The sequence below is a fragment of the Rhinopithecus bieti genome, unplaced genomic scaffold (assembly GCF_001698545.2).
Source record: "Rhinopithecus bieti isolate Rb0 unplaced genomic scaffold, ASM169854v2 scaffold_37555, whole genome shotgun sequence".
Classification (NCBI taxonomy): Eukaryota; Metazoa; Chordata; class Mammalia; order Primates; family Cercopithecidae; genus Rhinopithecus; species Rhinopithecus bieti.
Window position 1 is genome coordinate 778,733 of NW_016815947.1, and position 21,903 is coordinate 800,635.

Below are 21,903 nucleotides of genomic sequence, written 5' to 3' on the forward strand. Positions count from 1 at the left end.
GCAGTACTGAGAGACAGGACTAGCTGGATTTCCTAGGGTGACTAAGAATCCCTAAGCCTAGCTGGGAAGGTGACTGCATCCACTTCTAAACATGGGGCTTGCAACTTAGCTCACACCCGACCAATCAAGTAGTAAAGAGATATGAACAGACATTTCTCAAAAGAAGACATTCATACAGCCAACAGACACATGAAAAAATGCTCATCATCACTCGCCATCAGAGAAATGCAAATCAAAACCACAATGAGATACCATCTCACACCAGTTAGAATGGCGATCATTAAAAAGTCAGGAAACAACAGGTGTTGGAGAGGATGTGGAGAAATAGGAACACTTTTACACTGTTGGTGGGATTGTAAACTAGTTCAACCATTATGGAAAACAGTATGGCAATTCCTCAAGGATCTAGAACTAGATGTACCATATGACCCAGCCATCCCACTACTGGGTATATACCCAAAGGATTATAAATTATTCTACTACAAAGACACATGCACACGTATGTTTATTGCGGCACTATTCACAATAGCAAAGACTTGGAATCAACCCAAATGTCCATCTGTGACAGACTGGATTAAGAAAATGTGGCACATATACACCATGGAATACTATGCAGCCATAAAAAAGGATGAGTTTGTGTCCTTTGTAGGGACATGGATGCAGCTGGAAACCATCATTCTTAGCAAACTATCACAAGAACAGAAAACCAAACACCGCATGTTCTCACTCATAGGTGGGAACTGAACAATGAGATCACTTGGACTCGGGAAGGGGAACATCACACACCGGGGCCTATCATGGGGAGGGGGGAGGGGGGAGGGATTGCATTGGGAGTTATACCTGATGTAAATGACGAGTTGATGGGTGCTGACGAGTTGATGGGTGCAGCACACCAACATGGCACAAGTATACATATGTAACAAACCTGCATGTTATGCACATGTACCCTAGAACTTAAAGTATAATAATAAGAACTAAAAAAAAAAAAAGAGAGAGAGAGCTCACTAAAATGCTAATTAGGCAAAAACAGGAGGTAAAGAAATAGCCAATCATCTATCGCCTGAGAGCACAGGGGGAGGGACAATGATTGGGATATAAACCCAGGCATTCAAGCCGGCAACAGAAACCCCCTTTGGGTCCCCTCCCATTTTATGGGAGCTCTGTTTTCACTCTATTAAATCTTACAACTGCCAAAAAATACATATATATATATATTTTTTTTAATGGAAGTGCTAGAAATAAAACACATGATAAAAGAGATGAAGAATTGTTTTGACAGACTTTTTAATAGACTGGACAGTTTTAAGAAAAGAATCACTGAACTTGAAGACTGGCCAAAAGAAGTTACACTGAAACACAAAGAAAGAAAAAAGGTTTAAAAAAGGTAGAGAGACAAAACAGAGAATCTAAAACTGTGGAATAATATCAAATGTGTTAATATATGTGTAACTGTAATCCTAGAGAGAGAAAACAGAGGATGGAGGGGCATATCTGAAGAGACAGTGGTCAGGGATTTTGAAGAAATATTAAAAGACACTAAACCTCACCTCCAATAAGCTCAGAGAACCAGAATCAAAACAAATACCAAACACACACACACAAACACAGACATCATGTTTAAACTTATTTTTTATAACTCAGAGTAATATTTATTTTTTATTTTTTATTGAGGATATATATGTATACATACATATAATGTATTGTCTTTACCATTTTTAAGGGTACACTTTAGTGGTAATAAATACATTCATATTCTTTTATTGCCTTTTATCCTTGTCTACTTCCTTCCCTTCCAAGCCTCTGGTAACCACCAATCTACTCTCTATCTTCATGAGTTCTACTTTTTTAGCTCCCACATATAAATGAGATCATGCAATATTTGTTTTTCTTTGTTTGGTTTATTTCACTTAACATAATGACCTCCATTTCCATCCATGTTACTGCAAATGACAGGATTTCCTTCTCTTTTATGGTTGAATAATATTCCATTGAGTATATGTAGCACATTTTCTTGATTCACTCATTCACTGATGGACACTGGTTGAATCTGTATTTTGGATATTGTGAATAGTGCTGCAATAAACATGGGAGTGCAGCTATCTCTTTGATACACTGATTTCTTATCTTTCAGATAAGACCCCAGTAGTGGAATTGCTGGATCATATGATAGCTCTATTTTCAGTTTTTTAAGGAACTTCCAAAGTGTTCTCTATAGTGTCTGTACTAATTTACGTTCCTACCAACAATGTATGAGGGTTCCCCTTTCCCCTTTCTCCATATCCTTGCTAGCATATGTTATTGCTGCTTATTGATACAAGTCATTTTAACTGGGATTACATAATGTCATATTGTGGTTTTGATTTGCATTTCTCTGATGATAGGTGATGTTAAGCATTTTTATATGCCTGTTGGCCATTTGTATATCTTCTTTTGAGAAATGTCTATTCAGACCTTTTGCCCTTCTTTAATTGGATTATTAGATATTTTTCCTACATAGTTGTTTGAGTTCCTTATATATTCTTGTTATTAATCCCTTGGCAGATGGAGAGCTGCAAATATTTTCTCTCATTTTGTGGACTGTTTCTTCACTTTGTTGATTGCTCCCTTTGCTTTGTAGAAGTGTTTTAGCTTTACATAATCCCAATTGTTTATTTTTACTTTGGTTGCTTGTACTTTTGAGGAGTTATGCCAAAAAACTTTGCCCAGACCAATGTCCTGGAGCATTTCTCCATTCTTTTCTTCTAGTAGTTTCATAGTTTCAGATCTTATATTTAAGTCTTTAATACATTTTGATTTAAATTTTGTGTATGCTGAGAGACAGAAGTGTAGTTTTTCTTTTTCATATAGTTTTCATAACACAATTTATTGAAAAGGCTTTTCTTTTCCCATTTTATTCTCTTGGTACTCTTGTCAAAGATGAGTTAATTGTAAATGAATGGATTTATATCTGGATACCGTATTCTGTTCCATTGGTCTAGGAGTCTATTTTTATGCCAATTCTATGATGTTACTATAGTTTTGTAGCAAAGTTTGAAGTCAAGTAGTGTAATGCTTCTAGCTTTGCTGTTTTTGCTCAGGATTGCTTTGTCTATTCAGCAACTTTTGTGATTCCATATAAATTTTAGGATTTTTTTTTCTATTTCTGTGAAGAATATCATTTTTTTAATAGAGACTGCACTGAATCTGTATATTTCTTTGGGTAGTATTATCATTTTACACTATTATTTCTTCCAATCCAAAAGCATTGACTAGCTTTCCATTTTGTGTCTTTTCTATTTCTTTCATCAGAGTTTTATGGTTGTCCTTACATAGATATTTCACTTATTTGGCTAGATTGATTTGTAGTTATTTTATGTTTTTATAGCTATTGTAAATGAGGTTGTGTTCTTTATTTTTTTCAGATTATTCAGTTGGCATATAAATGCTACTGATTTTTGTACATTGATTTTGTATCCTGCAACTTTACTGAATTATGAACAACTATATGCCAACAAAACAAGGCTAATGTGACCCCTTCCTTCCAAATCAGATGCCCTTTATTTCTTTCTCTTGTCTAATTGCTCTGGCAAGGACTTCTACTATTATGTTGAATAACAGCAGCGAAAGTGGACATCCTTGTCTTGTTCCAGTCTTTAGAGGAAAGGTCTTCATATTTTTCCCCACGAGTATGATGTTAGCTGTGGGTTTGTCATATGTGGTCTTTTTTAAAGGTATGTCCCTCCTATACTCATGTTGATGAGGGTTTTTATCATGAAGGGGTGCTGAATTTTATCAAATGCTTTTCAGGTTCTATTGAAATAATCGTATGGTTTTGTTCTGGATTCTGTAATGTGAAGTATTATATTTACTGATTTGCATATGTTGAACTAACCTTCTATCTCTGGAACAAATCCTATTTGATCATGGTAAATGATCTTTTTAATACGTTGTTGAATTAAGTTTGCTAGCATTTTGTTGAGGATTTTTGCATCTATGTTCATTGGGGATATTGGCCTCTTTTTTTTTTTTTTATTGTATCTTTATCTGGTTTCAGTGTCAGGATAATTCTGGCTTCAAAAATGAGTTTGGAAGTATTTCCTTCTTTTCCATTTTTTTTGAAGAGTTTGAATAGAACTGGTATTAGTTCTTCTTTAAATGTTTGGTAAAATTAAGCAGTGAAGTCATCTGTTCCTGGGCTTTTCTTTGATGAGAGATTTTTTTACTATAGCTTAGATCTCATTACTTGTAATTTGTTTTTAGAGGTTTTTTGTTTTGTTTTGTTGAGACGGTGTCTCCCTCTGTAGCCCAGGCTGGAGTGCAGTGGCGTGATTTCTCTCACTGCAAGCTCCACCTCCCTCCTGGGTTCATGCCATTTTCCTGCCTCAGCCTCCTGAGTAGCTGGGACTACAGGCGCCCGCTACCACACCCGGCTAATTTTTTTGTATTTTTAGTAGAGATGGGGTTTCACCGTGTTATCCAGGATGATCTCGATCTCCTGACCTCGTTATCCACCTGCCTCAGCCTCCCAAAGTGTTTAGATTACAGGCATGAGCCACCACGCACAGCCTATTAAGGTTTTCTATTTCAGCATTATTCAGTCGTAGTAAGTTGTATATGTCCAGGAATTTATCCATTTCCTCTAGGTTTTCCAATTTGTTGGTTTGTAGTGGTTCATAATAGTCTCATTAAAGAATAATGACACTTTGCACTTCTGAGGTCTCATTTGTTATGAGGTAGGAGATCAGCAGGGTTTGTTTTCTGAACACTGGTCATGATCCTGCTGATAAAAACAGGTTGTAGCAAAGAAGCCACCTAAAAACAGGTAGGACTAGGTATTACAACATATTTTCATAAGACATTCCCACCAGCAACAGTTTATATTATGGCAACAACCTGGAAGTCAGCTTTTATGGTTCTAAGAACTCCCTGCCCCTTGTCCAGAAAGTTTGTAATCTGCCCCTTAATTAGTATATAATTAGTAGTAGGTGTAAATATAGGTAGCCTTCAATCTGAGTGGTACTCTGCCTATGCGATATCCCTAACCTGTTTATGAAGCAGCCATTTTTCTATACATTGTTGCTCAAATAAACTTGCTTTGTTTCACCCTCAGCTCACTCTTGAATTCTGTCCTGAGTAAAACCAAGAACCCTCCCAAGCTGAGCCCCAGTCTTGGGGTTTGACTGCATCAGTTATGTTTTCTTTATTATTTCTGATTTTATTCATTTAAGTCTTCTCTCTTCTCTTTTTTCTTAGTCTAGCTAAGGGTTTGTTAATTTTATTTTCTAAAAATACAAATTTTTATTGCATTGATCTGTAATTTTTGTCTCCATTTCATTTATATCTGCTCTGATCTTTATTATCTGTTTCCTTCTACTAATTTGGGGTTTGGTTTATTGAGATGTTCATTGAGATGCATCATTAGGTTGTTTATTTGAAGTCTTTCCACTTTTTTGAGGTAAGCATTTATTGCTATAAACTTCCCTGTTAGTACTGCTTTTGCTGTATGCCATAGATTTTAATATGTTGTATTTTCATTTTTATTTATTTCAAAAAATTTTTAAATTTTCTTCTTAATTTCTTTATTAATCCATTGCTCATTCAGGATCAGGTTGTTTGATATCCGTTTGTTTGTGTCTTTTCAGAGGTTCCTCTTGTTTTTGTTTTCTAGTTTTATTTCATTGTGGTCAGGAAGGTCACTTGATATGATTTCTGTTTTTAAATTCATTTAGACTTGTTTTGTGGTTAAGATATGGCCTATTCTGGAGAATGTCCCACGTGCTAATTAAAAGAATGTGTATTCTACAGCAGTTGGATGAAATGTTCTGTAAATATCAGTTAGGTTTACTAGGTTTAGTATGTAGTTTAATGTTTCTTTGTTGATTTTCTGTCTGGATGATCTGTGTTATCCAGATCATCCTATGGGGTGTTAAAGTCTCCTATCATTATTGTATTCCACTCTATTTCTCCTTTTATATCTATTAATGTTTACTTTATATACTAGGAACTCTTTTGTTGGGTGCATAGATATTTACAATTGTTATATCCGTTTGCTGTATTGACCACTTTATCACTGGGTAGTGACTTTTTTGTCTTTTTTTAGAGTCTCTGATTTGTAGTCTATTTTATCAACATACAGCTATTTCTTCTCTTTTTTTTTTTTCAAGTTCCATAGAATATTTGTTCCACCCTTTTACTTTCAGCCTATGTGTCTTTATAGGTGACTAGGGTTCTTGAAGACAGTATATAATTGGGTCTTGCTTTTTTGTCCATTGAGTCACTCTGTGCCTTTGAATTAGAGAATTGAGGCCATTTATATTAAGTGTTATTATTGATAAGTAAGGTCTTACTACTGCCATTTTGTTGCCTGTTTTCTGGTTGTTTTGAGACATCTCTTGCCCTCCCTTCTTTTTTTACTATCTTCCTTTGTGGTTACGTGGGAGTATCTTTTAGTTTGTTCCTTTTATTTTGTGAATCCATTATAGGTTTTGCATTGCAGTTACCATGAGGCTATTTTTTAAAATCTTATAGAAAGTTATTTTAAAAAGATGACAACTTATCTTAGATCACCAACAAAAGAATAGAAACACAGGCAAAGACAAACACACAAAAAAATTCTATGCTTTAACTGCATCCCCACCCAACTCCCATATTTTTACTTTTAGTTGTCTCAATTTACATATTATTATATTACCTGTATCTTAACAGGTTGCTGTAGCTATTATTGTTTTTGATAGATTAATCTTTTGGGCTTCATACTATAGTTATGAGGAAATGCATACTACAAAAACAATGATAGAGTATTCTGAGTTTGTCCATGTACTTAATTTTACTAATGGGCTTCATACCTAGAAAAGTTTCCTTTCACATGTTAGTATTTTTATTTTCTTTCAGATTGAAGAACTCCCTTTAGTATTTTTTTTTTACAAGAAAGGATTAGTGGTGCTGAATTTTCTCAGCTTCTGTTTGTCTAGCAAAGAGTTTATCTCTCTTTCATATTTGAATTATAATTTTGCTGGATACAATATTCTCACATGGCAGTTTCTTTTTTCTTTGAGCACCCTAAAATGTTGTTCCGGTCCCTCCTGGCCTGTATGTTTCTATTTAAAAGCCTGTTGCAAGACAAATTGAAACTCCTTTAGATGTTATTTGCATCTTTTCTTTTGTTGCTTTTAGAATCTTATCTTTGTCCTTGACATTTGAGAATTTGATTGTTGTATGTTGGGGGTAGCCTTATTTTGGGTTGAATCTGTTTACTGTTCTAAGATCTTCCTATACCTTGATATTTATATTTTCAATTTTGGAAAGTTTTCTATTATTTGTTTAAATAAGCTTTCTTCCCCTTGTTCTTGTTCAGATGCCTCTTGAACACTACTAATTCTTAGATTTGGTCTTTTAAGGTAATTTTTTAATATCTTGCAGGCAGTCTTTGCTCCTTTTCATTCTTTTTTCTTTTTTCTCCTATGACTGTGTATTTTCTAATAGCAGGTCTTTGAGCTCATTCATTGTTTCTTTTGCTTAGTTAATTTTGCTATTTAGAGTCTCTAAGGAGTTCTTCAGTTCAGCATATGCATTTCTCAGTTCTCAGCTTTCTGTGTTTTTTTCAATTCTTTGTTCAATTTTTCTGATACATTTTTGAACTGCTTTTCTGTGTTATCTTAAAGATCATCAAGTGTCTTTAAAATTGCTATTTTGAACTCTTGTTCAGAGAGCTTACAAATCACCTTCTTGTTAGGGTCAGTCACTGGATTTTTTCTTTGTCCTTTTGGGGAGTTTGTGGTCCCTTGTTTGTTATTGTTTCTTGTGAGTTTTTTATCTACATCTTTGCATTTTAGGATTAGTTATTAATCCCCAAATTCTCTGACTGACTTATTTTGGTTTTCATTTAGTATATTTGCTTGGTAAACCTTTACCACTACGTCTCTGCCTCCTTTTCAGCTCTAGATTGTACCATAAGCCCAAGTTTGACACGATTCTATTAAATAGTTGAAGCATTGCCTGTTCCAAATAGGGGAGGTCCCAAAGGGATTATTTGGCAGTGTGGAAAGGCTGGCCAGGGGTGCATGCTCAGGGACCTGTGAACCATACCTACTATAGCATAATGCCACTAAACAGCCACTCCAATTTGTTGTCTCCTTTGGCCAAGTTGCAAAGCAGAGTCTCCAGGGTTGGGGATGGCAGTCCCACCTGCCCGCTTTGTCTCTGCCTGTCCTCAGAGATATTTCTCTTTGAGGCACTCGTGACACTTCCTGTGGTTTAAGGCAAAAATAATAATAATAATAATGTCTCCTGCCAGGGAACCCAAGAAGGTGGAAAAGATAATTGGTTACCTCAATTTCACTTCTTCCAGTGAAGAAAGTGTGAGTTAGGTGGAGATTTTCTGTGTGTTGGTGCTGAGCAGAATGTGGGGAAGGGTGATGCAAATGTAAAAGTCTTATTCTTCACCTCCCATCTACTCATTTTTCCACTATTCTATGGCCCTGGGAACTGTCTCATCCTCATATTTGAGCTTTAGGTTGTTGCTGGTAAAAATCTCAGTGTTGTATATTTATTTTAGTTTTCTATGACAGGGAGCAAATCCCATTTATCTCTATACCACCATTTCAGAAGAAAACTCTCTATATTTAAACTTCTGAAGACCAAAATTGCAGATGAAATATCAAAGATATACAGAGTAAAAAAAAATCGTTAGAAAGAGAGGAACAGACTTCTTGTCAGAAACTGTGCAAGCAAGATGATGGAGTGACATCTTTAAAGTATGTAAGGAAAATATTGTTAGTCATAATTCTATGTGCAGTAATAGTATCTTTGAAAATGAGGGTAAAATAATTTTCAGTCTTTCAAAAGCTGAGACAATTCATTTCTGGCAGGCTTACATTACAAGAAATAGTAAAGGAAGTTCTTCAGGCATAAAGAATGTTATACAAGACATAATCCTTTACAATATCTCTTAAAAATTTCTCAACAACATATTAACAAATCAAATACAGAGATATATTTAAAAGGTAATAGATTATGAACACATGGTATTATTCCCAAGCTAGAAAGGTTGGCTCTACATTTGAAAATCTATTAATGTAATTCACAGATTAAGAGAGTAAAGAGAAAAGCTAAATAATCATTTCAATGAACACAGAAAAAGTCTGGACAAAATTCAAGATCCATTCCTGGGGGGGGAAAACAATACTCTTTGGATCACTCAATGTTGTTAAAATATCACTTAACTTCCAATTAATCTACAGATTCAGTGCAATCTCAATCAAAATCTCAACAGGATTTTCAGTAGAATTATTAAGCTTCTAAGCTTATATGGAAAAGCAAAGTAATTACAATAGCCAAAATAAGTTTGAAAAAAATAATAAAGTTAAAGGACTCACACAAGCTGATTTTAAGACATATTAAAAAGATATCACAATAAAGGCAACATGGTATTGGTGAAAAGATAGAAACACAGACTATTGTAACAAAATATAGCCCAGAAATAGATTCACAAATGTGATCAACTGAGATAGACAAAGGCTTAAAGGTAATTCAATTGAGAAAGGAAAGTCTTCAATAAGTAGTGTGGAAAAATTAGATGTTCATATACCAAACATATGAATTTTTTACCTATAATTCACATCATACCCAAAAATTAATTCAAAGTGGATCATAGAGTTAAACTTAAAACTGAAACTGTAAAACTTCAAGAAAACATAGGAGACAATTTTTTTGACCTTTCTGAACAAGTACTTTTTGACCAAGTCCTTGCATCTGAATCTATAGACAACTCTTACAACTCAATATTAAAAAGACAATAACCCCATTAAAATATAGGTGAAATACTTGAACAAGCACTTCACAAAAGAAGATATAAAAATAGCTCATAATCAAAAAAGTTATTAGTCATCAGATAAGCTAAAATTAAAACCACTACATAATGCCATTACACATTTACTAGAATGTCTGAAAATAAAAAGAATAACACCAAAAAATGTTAACAAAAATGTAGACAGTTTTATAAAGTTAAGTATACACCTACCTTATGATCTGACAATTCAACGCCAAGGTAGTCTTCCCCCCAAAAATGAAAAGTCCACAAACATACTCATACAAGGAAGTACACTGAAACTTTACTAATAATAACCTAAAACTATCAAACAACCCAAATGTCCACTAAGAGGAGAATAGACTCCAAAAATTGGATTCTATATATTCCAACAACTGAGCCAAACTACTACTCAGACAAAAAGCGACTACTACTGATACTATTGACACATGCAAAATCATGGATTTATCCCATAGACATTATGCTATGTATGCAAAAAAGTATATATTAAGTGCTTCCATGTGTATAATGTTCCAAAGAAGGTAAAATTAACCTATGGTGAAAAAAAGATCAGAAAAATAGTTATCTGGGCAGGAGGGACACTGCATGGGAAGGGACATGGAAATCTTTCTGGCATGATAAAAACATTCTGTATCTTGATACAGGTTTGAGTTACATAAGTGCACGCATTCATAAAAACTCATCAAATAGTCCTCTTAAGATTTGCACATTTCATTATATATGAAATTTACCTCAAAGAAATTGGCAAATTTTAATATAATTGTTATATTTGCTTTGCACAGAAGCATGGATTAGAGATTATCAAACTACTCCTAGTGTCTTCTTGGTTTGAGCAAATGTATAAATATATTCAAGACAATTCAAATCAGTTTTCTCATTGTTAAAGAAATTACAAATACGGAAAAAGAGGAGATGAAAATGTAGTATGCAATGTTGGATTAGAACAGTCAGCATGAACATGAATGATTTTTATATAGATAGATAAATAGGCAAATAAATATAGATATGTGTGTACTTATTTATATATCTGTGTATTTTTTTTAGCTTTGTCTCTTGAGGGGGCGTAGGACCAATGACACACCAGAGCTCTGTGCACACACAGTACCTGGATCTTTATTTCTAAATAGCATCTTCCACCAAAAGGAACTAATGCATGTGGAGAAAAGGCTAATTTCAGGACAGGGGCAGAAAAAATACAGATAATAAACACAGAATATCTTCCTGTGGCAGAAGGTAAAGAAGTTTTCACAGAATGATGTGAAAAAGATACAAGAGTCTACCGCCGGTTAAATCTGGGGAAATTTGAGCCTCAAAATAAGTAATTGTGATAAGTAATTATAATCCACTGAGTAAAGTAAAATCCATGTGACCATGCTGATATGAATACATATTTCAACAGTCAATAAATGAGGAGAGGAACACTTCCTTACAATAGAATAGCAACTAATATTTATAGACAGAGAGAATTGGAAAATCATCAATAGTTGCTAAAAATCCATGTGTGAAAGCATTCTAAAGAGCTGACTATTCAAATAGCCTTGAAGAATCTTCCACAATCAATTTATTAATCATAGGGGAAGATAGTAACTTCACAGTGGAGGAATATTATGGGCTCAACTGAGTGATTAAAATTAAATTGCCAAATGTTGAGATAAGCAGACTGATATTGCTGCAATATCACTTCTGTGCTAATCCTGCAAAAATAAAAATACCAAAGTAATATGTAACAATGAGAAAACATAAGGCAAACTCAAGTTGAGAGACTATAAAATAACTAACCTGCACTCTTCAAACATGTCAAGGTGAGACAAAGACATGTTTAGAAAAGACAAAGAAAGTCTGAGATATTGTTCCAGTTAAATGACCAGAGAACCAGGACCCAAAAATGTGATGCACAATCCAGGACTGGATTTTGAGCCAGGACAGATGGAGGAAGAAGAGGAATACCTATAAAGCACCAGTCCTCAACCTTTTTGGCACCAGGAACCTATTCCATGGAAGCAATTTTTTGGCAGTGGGTGACGGTGGGGCTAGTTAGATTCTCATAAGGTGCACACAACCTGGATCCCTCACATGTGCAGTTCACAATAGGGTTCTTGCTCCTATGAGAATCTAATGCGGCAGCTGATCTGACAGGAGGCAGAGCTCAGGCGGTGATGCTCTCTACCTCCTGCTTTGTGGCCCGGTTCCTAACAGGCTAGGACCCGTACCAGTCCACAGCCTGTGGATTGAGAACCCTTGATATAAAGGATATATTGAAACAATTGACAAAATTCAAATATTGACTGCTGATTACATCATCATAATCCATAAATGTTAAATTTCCTTATTTGTAATTATACTGATTATGAGAGAGAATGTATTATTCCTAGGAAATACACACTGAAGCATTAAAGGACAGAGAGGTGTGATGTCTTCATGTTTCTCTAAAATGGTTCAGGAAAAATTAATATTCAAAAATAATATGTCCACATTCATACCCAAAGGCAAGATTATTAATTTATGTCAAAACTGAGTTAATGTGTTTAGTTGTTAACAACTTATTCTTTTCTGAAGATACAAGTGGCATGCCTACTGACATTGCAATTTCGAGAAACAGATACAACTTGTTTTGTGTCAGCTATAACCCTAATTCTGGCATCACACTTGTTTCGCTATTAACACATACCACAATATTTTGAGCCACGTGTCACAAGCCTCTACTTTAAAAGGTCATCTGGTGGGGATGGTTAATGAGTATTTAAAAAAAAGTTAGAAAAAGTGAATAAGACTTACTGTTTGACAGCACAACAGGGTGACTATAGTCAATAGCAAGTTAACTCTAAAATAACTTAAAAAGAGAGTTTGCAACTCAATGGATAAATGCTTGAGGGGATGGATACCCCATTCTCCATGATGTGATTATTTCACATTGCATGCCTGTATTAAAACATTTTCTGTACCCCACAAATATATACACCTACTATGTACCCATAAAATTAAAATGTTTAAAAGTTTAAAACTAAACGGTCATCTACTTGTTATCTTTCTGACAGATGTAAATTTGATTCTTTTTAGTTCAATTTGTGTCGAGCTAAAACTAGAAACTATCTTTTATTTGTAGAAATGAAAGAGAAATGAAAGTTTGTGTTCATCCTGGTTTTTAAAAAGTTAGAAATGTTCATTACAAATACCTCCCCAAAGTGTTCTAGGGAGGATTTAATGGGATACTCTAAAGTTTTCAACATAATTCTTGAATAATATGAGTTTCTCAATAAACATTAGTTTTTATTATCTTTATATCAGCAGCACCTACAGTTCAATTTGTGTCGAGCTAAAACTAGAAACTATCTTTTATTTGTAGAAATGAAAGAGAAATGAAAGTTTGTGTTCATCCTGGTTTTAAAAGTTAGAAATGTTCATTACAAATACCTCCCCAAAGTGTTCTAGGGAGGATTTAATGGGATACTCTAAAGTTTTCAACATAATTCTTGAATAATATGAGTTTCTCAATAAACATTAGTTTTTATTATCTTTATATCAGCAGCACCTACCTAGCACCTGAGATAAAATAGAGATTGAATGAAAGAGCAAATGTGCAATTCACTGATGTGTATAGGTGTGTGTGTACGTGTGTGGCTCACGTATAGAATTCATGCACATAAGGCATATTCACCTGACTACACACACACAGGTGGCCTTCTTTACCATGGGGTACCTTCCTGCATAAGGGGGCTCCATCTTGAGGCCATGTCTATCCCACCTACCTCATTAGTTTCCTTCCACTACACTGAAATCACTTGCAACTTTACCTCTTTCATCTTTCTTTTCTAGGAAAATCGTATTAATGATAATAAGAATGTATTTTAATACCATAAACATGGCTTTTCACTTGATCATGGCTCATCAATTAGCTCTGATGCTCCAAAAACTGCCGCCAAACACACACAAATAGGCACGTGCGCGCGCACACACACACACACACAAATTAGAAGTCATGTGCCTTCTTGCATCTATATTCAAAAGCCTCAGAATTTTATTTACATTAAAAAATCAACTTCAAGATGTGAAACTCATCATTAATTATTAATAGGTAAATGTTGAGCTTTACCTGTATGTCAGGCTCCAGGATCTCATAGTTGCATTAGGCTTCTTTTCTCCAGTTGCTTCCTAAGCATGGTTCCCACTCCCAACTCCCAAGGCTACCCACGGCTGCTAGGGCTTTAGACATTGCATTCCTATTTCAGGAAAAATGAAGGAGGAACATTCAAAAAGAGCACAACCCCTCTCTAATGACATGTCCCAGGAGATGCAAACACCCCTTCAGCCAGAACCTAGTCACTTGGCTGCATCTAGGTAAGAGGATGGTTGAGGAATATAACCATTACATGGGCTTCCATGTGCCTAACAAGTAGCTAAGAGTTTTATTTCTGAGGAAGAAGAAGAGAACAAATATGAGAGAAAACCAGCAGTCATAGCCAGCATACTATAGAGGAAAAAGTACCCAGTCTGAGAAAGAATTTTAAAAAAAATTGAGGTTAGACGTCTGGCTTCTGTTAATACTTGTGCCAGGTCAAGCAAAGCTTAGTTTGTCCCCAAACACCTAACACTGGTACAAAAAAAAAGAAAGAAAAAAAAACAACACACCAAAAAAAACAGCAATAGGCCAGGTGCAGTGGCTCAGGCCTGTAATCCCAACACTGTGGGAGGCCAAGGCGGGCGGGTCACTCAAGGTCAGTAGTTCAAGACTAGCTTGGCCAACGTGACAAAACCTTGTCTCTACTGAATACAAAAATTAGTGGGGAGTCGTGGAGGGTACCTGCAATTCCAGCTACTTGGCAGGCCGAGGCAGGAGAATCGCTGGAATTTGAGAGGCGGAGGTTGCAGTGAGCCAAGATCACACTACTGCACTCCAGCCTGGGTGACAGAGTAAGACCCTGTCTCAGAGAAAAAAAAAACAGCTGTACCATAGGCACAGAGGAATAGTGGAAGAAGAATATAGAACAGTGTTTTTCACACCTTAGCGTGTATTCAATCCAGGAATCTTCTTAAACTGTGTGATCCGATTCAGAGAGTCTGGGATGGGGGTTGAAATTCTGCATTTCTAACAAGCTCTCAGGTGATGCCCACACTGATAGCCCATGGAACACACGTGCAGTAATATGAATCAAATCTGAGAATCCATCTTTCCCTTTCTTAATAAAACACATCATTGATATTCCCCCTTTTTTCCTTTCATAGCTTTAACTATTAAGTTGCCTCAAGGGTTTAAGACATATGGTGGTTTGTCATTCACTAACACAAAAATTAGTTTTCCTAGATTATTTCATTTTATTCCTTTTTGGAAAGCTAGTTATAAATGCTATAATATTCAAAAGATTAAAATGCAGTGAAAACAACCCCTTCTCTCATCTCTGCTGGCCAACAAACTCCTCAGTTCTATTCCTAAGAGACAAACACTGCCACCAGTTTTGATGTGTCCTTCCAGAAGTGCTCTGTACATACAGAAGTAAATGTGTGTGTGTTACACAAATAGCACTAAATTATATACATTATCTTGAACATTTGCTTTTTATTTAACATTATATCTTGAAGATAATGACTCTAAAATACATAAAGAATTATCTCATTTTTTTAAAGAAACAGATGTATAATGGTTCACTCTCTGGATGTGTCTAATTTTTTTATGTGTATGAAAATTGTTTCTATCATTTTGCTAAATAACCTTGCATGTATATTACTTTGCATAAGCGTGAGTGCTTTTGCAGACGAGTTCCTAGAAGGAGAATTGTAGAGCCAAAGGCTATGTGCATGTTTTATTTTGCTAATACTACCAAGTTGCCCTCCTTTGAGGTTTTAATAAGTTACATGCCCCTCAGCACAATATAAGGGTGATTCACTGTGAGGCTAGTGTTTGTGAAGTGTTGACTTGCCCATTAAATAAATTCAGCATGTACTGAAGACACCAGCATGGCAAAGGCATCAAAAAATAGAGGAAAAATGGGCTTTAAAATGTCAAAATTTCAAAAGAATTAAAATAGTCATTTTGGGAACAGCAAAAACTTTACTTACTTTGTGGTTTAGTGCTGTTTTCCATTTGGATTACATATATGAAGAGACACAATGTTTTCAGTGCTTAAACCACTCAAGGTCTAGTCCAGCCATGTGGGTGGGAGTGATTCCCTTAGTAACTGGGTGACCTTAGTCAGCCACCTAGCAACTGCATTTCAACCTGGCAATAACATCCAGTGTTGAAGCTTGAGCTAGCCAGCTTGGTGTCTGTTGATCATCATGGATCAAATTTTATGCCAGGCCACATCAAAGGCAGTGCGATTCCGTTAGTTTCAGCCAATATGTGATTTCTTCTTCACACATGTGTTAGTCTGTGGACCAACAGTTAGAGCAAGAGCTGCTTCCTCTTAAAAGGAAAAGAATCTATTCAGTTCACATTCCTCAGAAGAAAGCAACCAAACTGCTGGATGCTTTATGGGCTCTCCAGTTTGAGCACCGTGAACTTGAACCTAAACATCATTAGGAACACGGGTGTTCTTTTCTCGAGGCATATAATCTTTTCTGAGCTTCAATTCTATTTGAATCGTGCTTTGAAAATATGCTTTGACCTCTGAATAGCCTTTTTAAACAAGTATTTGCAGATTTGAATAGATGGTTCTACGTCCTTCAGTTGCCAGGCACCTGCATTCCTAGAAAGACTAGCAGAAAACTAAGTGCCCTTGGAGGCCTTAGATGTGCTTCTCTTTCCTGGGTTTCCCACTTCAGTCAGCTCCTGAAATTCATGCCCTCTAAATTATCAGATGGCTCAGTTCCACAGAGGGACTATATACTTACCTCTAGAACCCAACCATGTTCCTCCAATATGTTTTCCAGCACATCACATTTCTCATTTGGAGTGGATAACTGGTTAGCAGTGCTATGTTTCCCACATTTTAAACAGCTGCTAGCTATTCCATTTCCTTTGGCCTGGATCTTAATACTTTAAGAAGAGAATGACTATTTTCCTTAACTGCACTTCATGGGAGAGAAAAAGTGACAAGCAGTTAGCTCAACCTGAATACACACCTTATTGATTATCTTCCTGTAGAGATAACCCATCCACTGGCTCCTGATACATTAGACAGGACTACTATTGTTGCAAGCAATTGACACGCAACACCCACTGCCTTGTATATCAACTACAGCCTTCCATTTTCCCAAGGAGGAAATTTTAAAATTAAAAAATAAATTATTATCCCAAATCAATACTTTCAGAAATTTATGTCAAATATCAAATACCTATGTATCATTACTTCATATTATTTTTACTCTATATTTAAAATTATATATAAAATAATAGGAAACTACTGGGATAACTTTTTTATAATGAATACTATGCATTTCTCTAAATCACTTTATCACACTCTTCTGATGCATTCTCATTATCACTAAATCATTCAACACAATTTTCCCAGAGTGTATCATTGTAATTTCTAGATTTTTCAGTATAGCATTTTTTGAATCTGTATATGATACTATCCCTGGAAGTTTTGTCTCAAGCCATAGGATAGTCATGTAACAGGTGATTTTCCCCATTCACCCTAGAGATGCATATTTCTGATGTCCATACGTAAACCTTTTACTGTATTATTATGACATCCAAAGTCACATTAATTTGTCTTTTGAAACAATGACAAAATGTATTTTGTCATTGTTAATGATCAACATTTCTAATTAATTTTAGACTGATTGATTGATCAGATTGATTACAGGTAAAGCTCAACATTATCAGTACCCAAAACTAGCACTGGATGAAAGTTATTTCAGGCTCATGTGCTCCCCAGACATCATTGTACGTTGTTCTTCAGAATGAAACCATTGAGAGGGTCCCCTAAATAGGATAAACTATTTTCTGAGGTACAGCTATAGAGAGGGAAAACAAGTCTGCAGACGTAGAGCTCCCACAACATTGCTAGCACCTTTTGTATTTGTGTCCTCCTCTGCGTTCTCACGCATGAGATGGTGAGATAGGTTTATTTTTCCTGTTTATAGATGGACACATATGGCATCTCAAGCAAAAGAAAAAGTGAGAGATGGGCATAATCCAGGGTGGGGAAGTAAACTGTAGGGATCCTGGGATGGGTCACTAAAGTGAAGAAAGAATAGTAAGGGCCAGAGTAGCTCCATGAACCTCAAGAACTGCACTCTGTCTGTGCAGTCGGAGCCTTCCCTCTTTCGTCTGTTTAGCTTCATCCTTTCCTCCTCTAGATAGTTTCTCTATGGAACACATAGTCACGGTACAAATTCTCATTATTTTAGTTCCATGAACTGACAAGTAGTAAACCATCACCCTCTCACTTCCACCATATAAAATTCCAGGAACTATTTCTAGTTTTTATATTCTAAGCCAAACACATATTATATGCTCTAGTTTTGCCAACACTAAAAATAATTTAAAAGATAATTATTAAAATTTAGTAAGTGTGGAGCTCCACTCCAAAACAAGATGGAAGCTTCAAAGAATCAGACTTTGTGAGGAATCTTCAAGATACTGAGAAGAGACAGGATTGGAAGGAAGAGGGAAAACCACACACCATCTCACAGGTGAGAACCGAGAAGAGGGCACAACTACACAAGATGCTAGCAATGTTGTGGGAGCTCTATATCTGGAGGTGGCAGAAGCTGGGATCAGGAGGGGTCACCACATAATAATGAGATTTGTGGGCATACTTCAAAGGAAGCAACCAGACTGGTTGACTAACTATAGATCTCCACCTGCCTTCTGCAGTCCAATCACCTGCAACAGAAAATGTCTTCAGGTGGGATCAGTGTCTGGGTATCTGATCATTTCAGGGGAAAATTAACAGTTTAGCTCAGAAGACCGATAGATGCTGCCTCATGCCTAAGGGCATGTCCCACCCATCCTTGGCTCTCAGAGAAAACAGTACAAAGCATAAAACTTAATAGCAGCTTCACCCCATCTTCTTCAGTGAAATGTACAAAGACCATCATGGAACAGGAAATCTAATCTAAAAAAAATTATCCCATAGACAAGAATTTTCAGATTTCTGAAGAGTGAGACATGAAAGACAGACAATAAATGCAATTTATTGTTGAGTCAAATGACTTAGTCAGACAACTAGAAGAAAAAAAAAAGAGCAATCTGGATGCTGGCATGTACAAACGAGATAACAGTGGCAATGACATCATCATGCTGGCCAAGCAGACTTATGGTAATGTACCTGCTAATGATGGAGATGACTGACTTTACCCAATGTGAAGGACTGCTCAAAAATTCATCAAACAAGATCAGAGCAGCCAAGAAAATTGCTAAGACAAGATCTAAGATGGATCATCTTAGCTTTATCATTACAACTACTGCTCAGACTCAGCCTGCAAGCTGCACTTGCTAGCCCACCTGCAGCACATCACCCTCTACTGCCACCACCTCAATATCTGCACCAAAATCATGGCCATGGTTCATAACCTCAGTGAGAAGCTTGTTATCTCCAGGATGGACAGCACAGTATCCCCTATCCAGCAGCCAAGGACTTGCTGAACATTGTGTTTGTACAATGAACACAAACAGTGAAGGCATCCCATGTGATCTCTATCAAATGCCAGTAAGAGAAGTACACAAGTCCCATGCAGGCCTTCGCCAAGTTCAAAGCTATGGACAGCATCTAAAGGCTGCCCTAGCCAGCTGCCCCCACCCCTCTGAGTCACTGTTTTTCTTTTCTTTTTTGAGATAGCATCTTGCTCTGTTGCCCAGGCTGAAGTGCAGTGATGACTTCAGTCTCCGCCTCCTGGATGCAGGCAATCCTTCTGCCTTAGCCCCCCAGTAGCTGGGATTATAGGCCCATGCCACCACAACTAATTTTTATTTTTTTGTAGAGATGAGGTTTTGCCATGTTTCTCAGGTTGGCCTCAAACTTCTGGGCTCAAGCGATCTGCCCACCTTGGCCTCCCAAAATGCTGTGATTACAGGCATGAGCCACCCCACCCAGCCCTAGTCACTGTTTTTCATTCATCAAATACATTTGCTAAGGAGAATACTGATGTGAGATTCTATTGGGAAATAGGCAGATTTTTAACTTGGCCAACTGGCGAATTTTGCAAGGACCTGTTTGCATTTGAGTTGGTCAAAATATGCATCAGTATCTAGCAGCATATTTCCAGCTACATTTTTTCTAATCTAAAAAAAAAAAAAGAAACTTCTATGGTCAAAAATAAATAAATAAATAAGGCCTAGCACTCCAAAATAAGGATATTATATCAGAAAGATGAGGAAGGACATTGCACCCGTAAAACAAAAACAGAGATGAAAAAGAATGTATCCGAGGCCTTAGAAATGAAAACAAATTATTGAAATCAAAAAATTTAGTTATTCACTACCTGATTGGATATAGTTGAAATGCAAATTAGTGAGTTAGAAGATCAAGCTAAAAAAGCACACAGTATAAAAGGATAAAGACCATGGAGAATACATCCAGAAGTGCCAAACTTAGTCTACAGAAGAAAGTGAGAATAAAGTAGCTAAAGAACAAAAATGCAGATTTTGTCAGAATTAAAGAAAGCTATGTGTTTTTACCTGAAAAAGATACTGAACTGCTGTCCCATAATTGCAAACCCAGACTCTGCCCTTTGCTTTATGGCACTGGTTCCCTGTTGCTCTCTGCCAATGTGTGAGACTCTGCACTAGTGTGAGACTGGGAGCCTAGAGGAGGAACAAAGGATTTGCTCCTTCCTGTTTATTCCCTGATCCTATCAGTGTCACTACAGCAATGGTTCATCAACTGAGAGCACCAGTTGATTCCAGTTTACTTGTTTCTTCCAATTTGCATTTTTCCCACACTAACAAAATTGTCTTCATTTCCTCACCCCACCCCCAGTCCCCTAGAGCTGCCAACACCAACCAGCCAATACCTCTTCAGAAGTCGGTCCTAGCTCCAAGGGTTTCCTCTTGCAAGACCAGAGACACCAGCTCCAGTCAAGTAGCTATCAATTGTGCAGCAGTCTGAGTCCCACCATCATGGAACTGTATTGCAAATTCTTGAGGTACAAGTACCAGCCAAAAATTGTCCCTCCATCTCAGAGTTTGAGCTGCAGATCTACAAGGACTGCTCATTAATGCCTTGAGGTTTTATGAATCCCAAATCCTTCTCTTTGTATGCTCAGCAAAAGGAGTAGCAGCTTCTTTCTGTCATTGTTGCCTCTGGGATATCTCACTCTCTCTTTTGTCTTTTCTTTACATTAGATTGTTTCTGATGAAATAATTGCTGTAATTCTTGTCTTTGTACGTACCCTCAATGATACAACTCCCAAAATTTCTGGTATGAACATAGCTGCATAAGTCAAAGTGTTACCCTTTGTCCTCTTGCAAGGAAACATTGAGAATGAGTAGAATAAAATATCCTGCAAACTCCAATTTTTTTTTTCTTTTTGAGACAGAGTTTTGCTCTTGTTGCCCAGGCGGGAGTGCAATGGTGCAGTCTCAGCTCACTGCAGCCTCCACCTCTTGGGTTCAAGCGATTCTCCTGCCTCAACTTCCGGAATAGCTGGGATTACAGGTGCCCACCACCATGCCCAGCTAATTTTTGTATTTTTAGTAGAAACAGGGTTTCACCATGTTCTCCAGGCTAGTCTCAAATGGACCTCAGGTGATCTGCCCGCCTCAGCCTCCCAGAGTGCTGGGATTACAGGCGTGACTCACTGCGCCTAGCCTACACTTTTAACACAACTAGGAGATTGATAACGTTTTCAATCTCCAGAATATATATAGGGGCTGCCAAAAGTAGCTGAAATCAGGCATAAACTAGTGTGAGAAAGAAAAAGAAGTACAGAAAGATAAAAAAAAAAAAAAAAAAAAAGCCCGCATAGTTCATAATGTGCCAGCAAAAATATACAGTTCCAGAGATATGGGACTCATCAGAAGTGGAAAAGTTATACCTGCTTTTTGCAAAAATGGGGTCAGAAATTAGGATGAACAGGATTGAGACTGGGCTGAAACCACATAAGCAGAAGTAGCAAGAGCCCAGCAGTTGCATATCTCAAAGCATTGGCAAGAATACACTACTTGCAGGTGAGAGATTCACTCTGCTGTGTAAAACCTGGAACCTTTATTTACA